Consider the following 11,516-nt stretch of genomic DNA (forward strand, 5'->3'; position numbering starts at 1 on the left):
GCCATATGGGACTATTGAAAGGTGAATGAGTCTTGCTAATCACTCCTTGGCTCTCCAATTGACGAATTAGCTTATGGATGGGAATCAGGGAGTCCCAGTTAGTGCGATATTGCCGCCGGTGCACAGTTGTGGTAGCGATTGGCACTTGCTGTTCTTCGACCCTCAGCAACCCCACCACAGAGGGGTCCTCTGAGAGACCAGGCAAGGTAGATAATTGTTTAATGCCCTCTGTCTCTAAGGCAGCTATACCAAAAGCCCACCGGAACCCTTTTGGGTCCTTGCAATATCCTCTTCTGAGATAGTCTATGCCAAGGATACATGGAGCATCCGGGCCAGTCACAATACGGTGCTTTTCCCACTCATTCCCAGTCAGACTCACTTCAGCCTCCAATACAGTCAACTGCTGAGATCCCCCTGTCACTCCACAAATATAGATGGGCTCTGGTCCTTTATAGCTCGATGGCATTATAGTGCATTGTGCACCGGTGTCTACTAAAGCCTTATACTTCTGTGCGTCTGATGTGCCAGGCCATCGAATCCACACAGTCCAATAAACTCGATTGTCCCTTTCCTCCCCCTGGCTGGAGGCAGGGCCCCCCTAATCCTGGTCAGAATCTTCCTCGTTTCTGTGTTTGAAGGACTGTCTGCTGGAAGTTGGAGCAGCAAACTTTTCAGAGAATCCCTTCTTCCTGATTGTTTTCTTTTGCAACTCACGTACCCGTGCCTCTAGGGTCGCGGTAGATTTTCCATCCCACTTTCTCATGTCCTCTCCATGGTCTCGTAAGTAAAACCACAGGGTGGCACGGGGTGAGTACCCACCATATCGTCTTCCTTGTGTGGGTGAACGCCTACCCCTGACAGCTGAGACACTGCTTTGTACAGGTGCGAAGGAGAATAATCTCTCTTCAAGTTGGTGAACCTTTTCAGAAAGTTTCTCCCAAGTGTTCTCCTTTGGTCGGTGGGCACTGGTTGGTTCAGGTGGGGAGGACAATAGATTCTCTTCAAGTTGGTGAACCTTTTCAGAAAGTTTCTCCACAGCTGAGACGCAGGCCTGTAAGGAAGAGGAGAGACTTTCTTCGTACTGCCGGAGTTGTTTAGCCGCTTCACCCACTGTGGGTTCCTCATCCTCTTTCCAGGCCATTATTGCCAATGAGCTGGCATATGATGATGGTGCACTCTGTACAAACTTCCGCCACATGGGTCGTGTACACTTGACTTCATCTGGATCTGTGGATGTTTGTTTGAGGTCTGGATCCTCATAAATCACTTCCCGTACGGCTAATTCCCTCAGGTACTGGATTCCCTTCTCCATAGTGGTCCACTTGCCTGGTAGACATAAAATATCTTCCTTGAAGGGATACCTTTCCCTCACAGCTGAGAGGAGACGCCTCCAGAGGCTGGTGGGTCGTGCTCCATCTGCAATTGCTTTGTCAATGCCGGCGTCTCGAGCAAGGGATCCCAGCCGCTTGGCTTCCCTGCCGTCTAATTCCACACAATTGGCTCCAGAGTCCCAGCACCGGAGCAGCCAGGTGACAAGCTGCTCACCTATACAGCGACCAAAATCTTTTCGCACATCTCGTAGCTCGCGCTCGTTTAGGCTTCGGGTAGTTACTGTTGCTCTTTCGGCATCCTCATCTTCCTCCTCCTGAATCCTTGACGGCCCAGCGTCGTCATCATCTTCGTCATCTCTATACTTAGTTTTGGCAGAAGCCTTACCTGGATTGGCAGAAGACTCTCTGCGTTCTAAACGACTTGAATTTCTGTACCATATTTTCACCTTCTCTACAGGGGCAGCTTGCACTGCTACTGCTCGTTTCTCTGACTTTGTTACAGGGTCTGCCACAGGGGTTGGAATGCCCTCTGCAGGGTCAACTTGCACTGCTACAGCTCGTTTCTCTGACACGGCCACAGGAGCTGGAGCGGCTACAGGAGCTGGAGCAGTTGCAGGAACCGGAGCTGTAGCGGCTACAGGAGCTGGAACTGGAGCTGGAGCAGTTGCAGGAGCTGGGACTGGAGCAGCAGTAGGAGCTGGAACTGGTGCGGCTGCAGGAGCTTGAACTGGAGCAGCTGCAGGAACCGGAGCTGGAGCGGCTGCAGGAGTTTGAACTGGAGAGGCTGCAGGAACTGGAGCTGGAGCGGCTGCAGGAACCGGAGCTGGAGCGGCTGCAGGAGCTGGAACTGGAGCAGCTGCAGGAGCTGGGACTGGAGCAGCTGCAGGAACCAGAGCTGGAGCGGCTGCAGGAACTGGAGCTGGGGCGGCTTCAGGAGCTGGGACTGGGGCGGCTTCAGGAGCTGGGACTGGAGCGGCTTCAGGAGCTGGGACTGGAGCGGCTGCAGGAGCTGGGACTGGAGCGGCTGCAGGAGCTGGGACTGGAGCGGCTGCAGGAACTGGGACTGGAGTGGCTGCAGGAGCTGGGACTGGAGCATCTGCAGAAGCTGGGACTGGAGCGGCTGCAGAGTCCACTGTAGGGGTCACAGTGGCCGTTGGATCTGTCACGGGACTTGGAGTGGCCGCAGGGTCTGTCACTAAGTTGATAGCAGTATCCATGGCAGCTCGATAGGCGTAAGCCAGGCCCCAGCATGTTACAATGATTTGTGTTACTTTGGAACTTCCCGAATCGCGACACCTTTTATTCAAGCATTCTGCCAGTTTTTGAGGATTTTGCACTTGTTCAGGGGTGAATTTCCAAAACACTGGGGGTGCCAACTGGTCTAGATGCCTGCCCATATCCTCCCATACTCCCTGCCACCCACAACTATACTGCCTCCGGGCAGATCTCCGGATGAGTTTCCTAAGTAGTTGTTTAACTTTAAGCAGAACCTGAAGTGCATTCAGGAGGCAGAACAACAGGACTATGCTGGTCTGAGTATCCCAAGGATATTCAATATCTTGGAGAGCTATTGTAATAAACTCGGAGGATAAGAGGGTGGTGAAGGAGGAAGGGAGAGTGACCAAGGAGGGTACAGGGGTGGTGAAGGAGAAAGGGAGAGTGATCAAGTAAGAAAAATTATCTTCCCCTTTCCCCTCCACAGATTGACTCCCTAATGAAAAAAGGCAACAGATACAATTGCTAATAGTTTCCAAAATACAGTTTCCAAAGTATAGAATCGAAGATGTTACTGAGTACAAATACCAGGTTAGAGTCATGGCCAGATATTTCATCATCTCATAAGCCACTGATACAACACACAGTACCATAATGGTCTGAAACCAGGGCCCGGAGAGGATAAACAACATGACAGAGAGCACATACGGAAAATAACGTGCTATAATACTCAATTTGGAAAACAGGCGCAGCACAGTTGAGATTAAAGCAATCAGCATTATGACAAGTGACTATTAAGCAGGTCTAATACTTATACCAATTTTAGTTTAACACACTCTAGTCAGATCTGCCGTTATCTCAACCTTTCGTGCCCCACGTTGGGCGCCAAAAAGACTGTCGTGGTTTAACCCGGCTGGCAGCTAAACACCACGCAGCCGTTCGCTCACCCTCCCCCCTCCCTCTCTGGGACGGGGGAGAGAAATGGAAAGTGAAGCCCGTGAGTTGAGATAAAGACAGTTTAATAAGACAGGAAAATAATAATAATAATAATAATAATACAATGATGATAATAGTACTACTAATAATAATATGTACAAACAAGTGATGCACAATGCAATTGCTCACCACCCGCTGACCGATGCCCAGCTTAACCCCGAGCAGTCCGTCCCCCTCCCCCCGGCTAGCCACCCCTATATATTGTTTAGCATGACGTCAGATGGTATGGAATACCCCTTTGGCTAGTTCGGGTCACCTGTCCTGGGTCTGTCCCCTCCCAGCTCTTACTGCACCCCCAGCCTGCCTGTTGGCAGGACAGAGCAAAAGTCTGAGGTGTCCTTGGCTTGGTATAAGCACTGCTCTGCAACAATTAAAACATCGGGGTGTTATCAGCACTCTTCTCATCCTAAGCCAAAACACAGCATTCCACCAGCTACTAGGAAGAAAATTAATTCTGTTCTAACTGAAACCAGGACAATTGCTCAATCTCTTTTAGCTTTGTTTTCTCCCCCAACCCTACAGCGATGATGGGAACCCATCAGAAAAAAAAAGTGATGTTTGTTTTGCAGTGGTTGGGCCTTACAGCTGTTTGTCTTTGGCAAAACTTCATGCATGTGGCAGACCTAGGCCTGGTTGGCAGCAAAGGATTTATAAATCCACCAGCTTCAGCAGGGGTTGTCCCCGGGGGAGTGCCGCAGCAGGACACTGCAGAGGAAGGTCCCCAGCGGTACGGGGCAGGCAGCCAGGAGTCCAGTGGCTGTGACTTGGGGCTTGCTGAGCCGGGGTCTTTATTTCTTTGTAACAAAACCACTCCAGCTTGTGATCCTCAGCTCTAGATTTGTTCTCGGTGCCTGTAAAGGGATTATTTCATGATCACCTGAAGGCAGTGCATTGTGCTACTCTGCTCCTCTGCATTCCTTGCTCTGTGGTCTCCAAGTCTTTATGAATTCATTTACCTTTGCAAGGGGCAGGAAGAGAAAGGCTTTGTGCTATTTGTTTCACAGAATGGTGAGGAAAAAACTGTATTTGTTCCTGAGCAACGTATGAGACTATGAAGCACAGAGAAGGAAGACCTTTTGCTTTGAAGCTATTTCCTGATTTTTTTTTTTATTTTTTTTTTTTCCGCTTAGCCTTTAAAAAAAAAAAAAAAAATCTTAGATAGTATCTGCAGACAATAATCTGAGTATGGAAGGGATAACTCAACAATCAAACCCACAGGAAAACCGGGCGTGGTCTGACATGAAAGCACATGTCCTATTTGTGAATGAAGCCTAGGGAAATGGGGACTCTGGGGCTCTGGTTCAGTTCCTGATGGAAATGTGTAAGCTGTCAGTGTTCTGCTGTAGTCTTGTGGTGTGAATTTTGATGGTTTCTGTGACTAAACAAACTTCAGGGTAGATTAAATGAACCTTGTGTCTAGTTTGGAGGTTTCACTGCTACTTTTAATTATTTCAGGAGATGCTAGACTACACTGGGAGGCCTGTGGAGACTCTAGGGTGCACTGGGAAGCCTCTGGGTGCAGTGGGGTTCCTGGGAGGCCTCACGGGCATCTGAGAGCTACTCGTGGGGCCTACCTTCTCCTGTTGTGAGCGCCATTTCATGGGAGCCTTAGGTGGAGTGGGTATTAGGTTAGGGTCTTAAATAGGGTTAGGATTTGGAGAGAGAGAAAGTGGAGAGTCCCGTTGTGAGTGGGGCCATGTGAGGGAAGTTGAGGGCTACCAAAGGGCTTCCATTGTGAGCACTGTTTCATGGGAGAATTTTGTAAGGTATGTGTTGGGTCATAATTAGGGTTAAGGTTTGGAGGGGAGAAAGTGCATGGTCTCACAAATTCTGTGGAATTAAATAACAGAGTTATTTGTGTATGTTTTTGTGTGGAAAATCCAAATATAATTCCTCTTGTCTAACTTCATTGCCTCTCACCACCTTAGTCCCAAAACCTTGGGGGTGTTTCTATTCATGCTTGTTGATTGAACCTCCTCATCCACACTTTTTCTGTGTCCAGTGCTCTTCTAATGAAAAAATGGAAGCAAGGCTAAAGCCCCAAGGCTGCTTATAAACTCAACTGTCTAATTTAGACAGAAATTGCATCTTGACTTGGTGTCTACTCTGCTGCCTTGGGTTGAACCCCAACATCTAGTCCATGTATGCAACTGTCTGCAAATGCCTTGGGAGGCAGTGTACCTCTGGGTTGTATCTTTTGGACAAATAGTAGTTGAGGGACTCCTTGAGCTGGAGTTTGCATTGAAGCCATGGCATTTGAGCTTCTGTTGGGCTTTTCATCCATGAATAAGTCCTATCCTTAAATGAACTAATAGTTTCTAGGTTGTCACTTTGTGCTGTAGCAAAGGGCTCTTCTTCTGGTCATTTTAATCATGTTGTTCTTGACCCTTCCTCCTGCAGCCCATGTTTCACCTCCTGCCCCAACTTCCATCTTTTTAAGTGCTGTTCTATGCTTCTGAAACATGAGCTAACATGTACATAGATGTGGGCACGCTGTATTTCATTTTGTTCTGTTTCCTTCCTTGTGTTTTCTGATGTTCTATTTCACTTTGTAGCTTGGTGCTACCTGTAGTTATATTTTTAAAATATGTGTCATAATCCCATTGTCTGTCTAGCGGATTGAGAGCTCATGGCTGTACCAAGGGATGGTCAGACACTGTGTCAGTAGCCCACGCAGCCTCTTTTCCATTCCTTTTGGAAAAACTCCTTTCCTGGTTGCACCTTCACACGTACACATTTGGATAACGGATCTCTCTTCATTCTAGAAAGCAATAGGCTAGATGCAGTAATGGCTAGTTAAGGTCTATCTCTATTTCTAGAGCAGGAAGGAAAAACCTTTAACTTGTCCTTCCTCTTGTTTAACTTGTTCAGTCCCTGCTTGGTAAGCTGTCTTGGGCAATACTGAATTGTGAGCTGCCTGAAGCCGTTCATTTGTGTGTTTTCTCTGAAACTTAAATCTCTTCTGTATAGAACAGTTGACAGGGCTTTGACTAAAAGATGCTAGCAAGAATGACAGCAACAAGGAAAATGTGTGGAGAGTGAGTTGTCCTGAGGGATCTGAGCTGTAGTTTGCCAGTGTCTGACTGCCTTATGGAAGAAAAAAATCTCTGCAGATTGAAAGATTTCAGGAAGGTGAAAGCCACTGTCACAGGATATTGTATGAGTCCTCAAAGGACTGTAGTTATGGCAAACGGAGGAAGGAGGGGGAAACAAAGTGTGTCCTCAGTAAGAGTCAGACTTTGGTGTGAAAAGGTTGATTGAGAACATCAGGATAAATAGATCTAAGCCACCTTCTTGTTAGGCACAAAAGGAAATATGTGCTCAAACGAGAAAGCCTTTGGCTGCAATAAATGAAGTGTTGCTTTAGGTAGCTGTTAATTTTACTCGAGAGGCTAGGTCTCTCACAAGCCACTGAGCTGTTGCAGTGTGCCTCCCATGCACATGGGAAGAACTTAAGCTCTGACCTCTTGTGTGTTCTGGTCTCAGCCAGATGGTGGATCCTCACAGGTTCATCCTTGCTCTTTCTATTCTTCTTCATGATCATTTTTGTGCCATGCCAATGGGATCTGGAGATGGTGCCTAGAGCAGGACAGGTTCCTGCAGAGCAAAGGGGTCCTGTGGGAGTTCCAGTACCCTGCATCAGCCTTGGTCTGTGTCCTCCTCCTCTTCTGTTTGTGTACCAGAAAGGCATCCATCAGCAAGTGGTGGCTTAGTGTCCCTTGCTGGGAAAAGAAAAGCTGTCAGATGGGTCATTTTGAGGTGTGCATTAGCTATAACATTTTGCCTGGAGCTAATCACAGAATCACAGAATTTTCTAGGTTGGAAGAGACCTCAAGGTCATCGAGTCCAACCTCCAACCTAACGCTAACAGCCCTCCACTAAACCATATCCCTAAGCTCTACTAATGCTTGAGTGAACGAAGGGGCAATTCACCTGATGTTTGCTGGGGGGTGGGAAAATGCTCATCTTACACTGAAACAGCTGCCTTGTGCAGCTTTTACACTGCTCAGCCTGAATTAGTTTGTGCTCTTCAATGTTTCATGCTCTAACAGGTCGTGCCAATAAAAATACTGTTTAAATATTTCCTCTGAATGGTTAAAAAAACAAAAACAAAAGCAATCTGTTTGCCTGATCAACTTTTCAAATAAAATACACATCCTTAATGCAGGTCCTGCATGTGATACTTCAGCCAGATGTCATTAGTTACATTCAAGTCATGAAGAATGAAATTCTCCTTTACTGAATTGAATGCATTCCACTTTAACTGCAGAGACTCCTACTTCATCCATGTCATGCGCAAATCCAGACTTCTCTGCTGTTTAGATGTTTCCTTTTATAGTAGTGAAGTTGGGCTTGGAGGTGCTTCCCCGTCATGGTAGATGTGTTTTCACTGGCTCTTGTGTGCAGCAAGGCTTGGGAGCCTGGGCTTGAAACAGAAAGTAAAAATGCTTGTTTTTGTGTCCCCTTCTCCTGGTTAACCATGGCAGATGTTGTGTGGGGATTTTTCTCTGCCTCTGAGTGCAAGACTCTTGACAGTGTAAACCAGCTGCTCTCAACTAGGAAATGAGCCTTACTCATTGCTTGCTTCCTTGTAAACAATGTCCTTATGTTCTAGGCATTAAAAAAATCAGAGTAGTTTCCCTGACATCAGTGCAAGAATCTTGTTTAAAAGTAGACGTAAAGATTAACCTTTCATGGGAATAAATATCACCTGCCAAAGCTGCTGATGTGAGACATCCTCAGCCAGTGGTCTTGAAACAAGATAGGAGAAGCAGTAATCTTAGATCTTAAAAACTGCTGTTTATGTGATGCTTTCAATAGTCTTACTTTCGAGATGATGGTTAAAGGGGGATTGGATTCCCCTTGCTGGGTGGCAGACTGCATTATAGAAGCTCCCTGAGCTCCGTCTGGGGAGCAGCATCTGGCCACACAGCTCGTTACCTGGGGACCCACCTCACTTTGGATCTTCTCTGGTGTGCCCTGTCCAAGAGGCACAAGCGGCCACAGAGGGGACTCATGGCCTGCCTGGCATGTGTGGGTGTAGTTGTGACTCTTGTAGTACTGTTTGAGTAAGCAGCAGTGCTGGTTCAGGCTGGGGGGTGACCTGCTGGTGGCAGCTCCACAAGAGCTGTGGGTCGTAAGGGACCCACTAGAGAGGACTCCCTTCTAGAGAGAAAAAAAGTTAAACTTCTACAGATCTCTGGTACCGGTGCATTCTATTCAGAAGGGGCAGCAGAAAAGGCCCACTTGTGTCAGAGGTTGGCTGTGTGTATTGTTAAATCTGTGTCTATTTATCCTCTGGAAAGTGTATGGGGAGAGGGAGATGTTAGCTGGTTCTCCCTTACTTAAGGGAAGCAGCGGTACGGGAAACACGGGAACTCGTTGGGTCGCTGGACTCCAGCACAATACTGGAGGTCAAGGAAGTAGCCCAAAATCCCCTGTCTTATGTTCCAGGGCTGAAGTAACTTCCGCCAAAAGCGAAATCCACATTGCATTAATCCAATTCTTATAAACAGCCAAATGAGTAGCAATGGTCAGATATGGAGTGTGAGTCATAGGAGGAAAAACAAGGGCTCAGGGGAAACAGACAGGGTGCCGTGGCTGTTTCCTTTGCTTTGCTCTTTGAGGAGTGCTGCCAGCTCTCACATGGAGAGAGATTGATCTCTATCTATTGGCAAAGGTTTTGCATGCAACGTTTGTAACCTTTGTGTTTCTCTAATTCCCTGGGCCACATCTAGGTTTAAGCTTTTCAGAAGGCACATGGGATGAGGCACCCTGAGATGCAGAGGATTATGTTAGCAAGGTCATTGCCTTTAAGTATTCAGTTGCCTTCTGTAGTTTAGAGCAAATATACAGTTGTTGTTATTTGCATGAGTGGTATTCTGCAATTCTTCCATTTTAGGCTTGATGAAGAAATATCCAAAGATGCAGAATCTGCTTTTCATCAATGCAAACACAAACAAGACTGCCTGGTGTCAGAAGGTGGCTGGGTAGGTTACAAAATCCTTGTCCAGCACACAGATATTACAGCAAGCTGTGGCACTCCGTAGCCATCTCAGGGGTGACTTTCTCAGGCAGAAGACACTCTGTGCCCCATCTGAGACCAAGAGGTGCTTGTGCTTTTGCAGAGGGTAGACCAGACCATGGGAAAGGAGGGGTGATTGCTCCAGGTCATGCTGTGTGTAATAACTCCACTTGGGAGCTGGAGTTATTTGGTGATTTTGGCTTTTAAGCTTGCAGGCTTGTCACGTGGCATAAGTTTGCATATTGGCAGTGTATTTGTGTTTTGAACTTGTGTGTTTTCCAGGCTGCCAGCCCCCCCACCCTCTGATAGTGGTTCCCAAGGGAATGCATTACTGCTGTTTGTTTGGGCTGAGAACAATAACCAAGACTTGTGACCAGGGCTTGTGTTGCCAGGCCTGGATCAGAGTAGAGTTGTGGTTGCACTTCTCTCCTCCCAGTCATGCTTTTCATTAACTGGGGATTTTCATAGTGGCATAAAGCAGATTTTGCTTTGCTCAAGCATTTCCCCTCACAGAAGGGAAATTGTTGTCTGCTGCTCCAGCCAGTGCCGTGCTTGGCAGGGCAGGATGCCACACCGACAAGCGGTGTTTTTAGCCAGGTGAATGAAACCTGGTGTGCTGAGGTGGGAAAGGATTGCACTGCTATTTTTGTCAGACCTGCACACCTGGAGAAACCTTGTCTCCTATGGATACCATGTGATGTGTTTAAAAGAAAGTATAAACTCTGAAGATGGGCTATCAGTCAGCCCGTGCTGGAGGTGCTTTCAGTTATGGTTCAAAATGTGTGATGGGAGAACGAATAATGCTCCCTTCGCTGCTTCTGTGTGCCATCACCGTGTCAGCAGAACATATTTGTATTTAGATCTCTCTTCATGTTAGTTAGCTGGGAGTCGATGTAATTCTGGCTGTAACTCCCAGATCCACTGTGCCTGGCGCTGGCAGTGCCCCCAGTCTGCACAGACAGAATTGCCAGTGACGGCTGCATTATGTGGGCTGGCTGGGGAGGCTCTGATCTGGGATATCTGCATTGAGACTTACAGGGAATTCCCCTGGGCTTTCCTGCCAGTGCTCGAGCACAGCCATGTCACTGCGCTGCAGCCACGCTGTGCTTTGCTAAGCTTTATTAACCTGTCACAGTGCCAAGTGCCATGTCAAATAAAAGGACTTGGAAAAGCAAACACTAGGTCAAGTATTGCCAGAAGGTCAAGAGATGTGATCTCTCTTCTTGACTTGGTGTTGGTGTGGCTGTACCTGGAGTGTTGTGTCCAGTTCTGGGACCCCAGAACAAGGCAGACTGGCCATACTGGAGAGAGCCCAGCAGAAGGGTGCCAGGATGCTGAAGGGACTGGAGCAGCTATGCTGCGAGGAGGGGCAGGGACAGTTGGGGCTCCTCATTGATGGGGGATCTCATTGATGTCTGTGAATATCTGAGGGAAGGGAGCAGAGAAGATAGAGCCAGCCTCTTTTGGGTGGTGCCCAGGGACAGGATGAGAGGCACTGGGTGCCAGCTGGAGAACAGGGGCTCCCTCCCAACACCAGGAATGCTCCTGTGCTGATGGGCAGGTGCTGGAGTCCTGACACAGGCTGCCCCGAGAGGTGCTGGGTGCTTCTCCTTGGGGGTCTCCCAACACCACCTGCACATGGTACTGGGTGGCACCCTGCTCTGGGTGACCCTGCTGGGGCAGGGCTTGGGCCAGGTGGACTCAGAGGTCCCTGCTGACCTCAACTGTTCTGTGAAGCCCAATATTTGCTGATATCCATGGTAATCCCTGCTGGCATCCACTGCACTAATCCCGGAGTGGAGACTGGATGCTAAACCTGCAGCAAAGAGTGCTAAATAGGTTTTAATTCAGATTGGCTTAACGCTCTTATTCAGTTGTCTACCCAATCAGCCTGCTTTTCCTCACTTCTGCTAATGAGTACAAACACAAACATGCTGTATAATCAAGTA

Source organism: Aythya marila (assembly GCF_965140915.1).
Source record: "Aythya marila genome assembly, chromosome: 18".
Lineage (NCBI taxonomy): Eukaryota > Metazoa > Chordata > Aves > Anseriformes > Anatidae > Aythya > Aythya marila.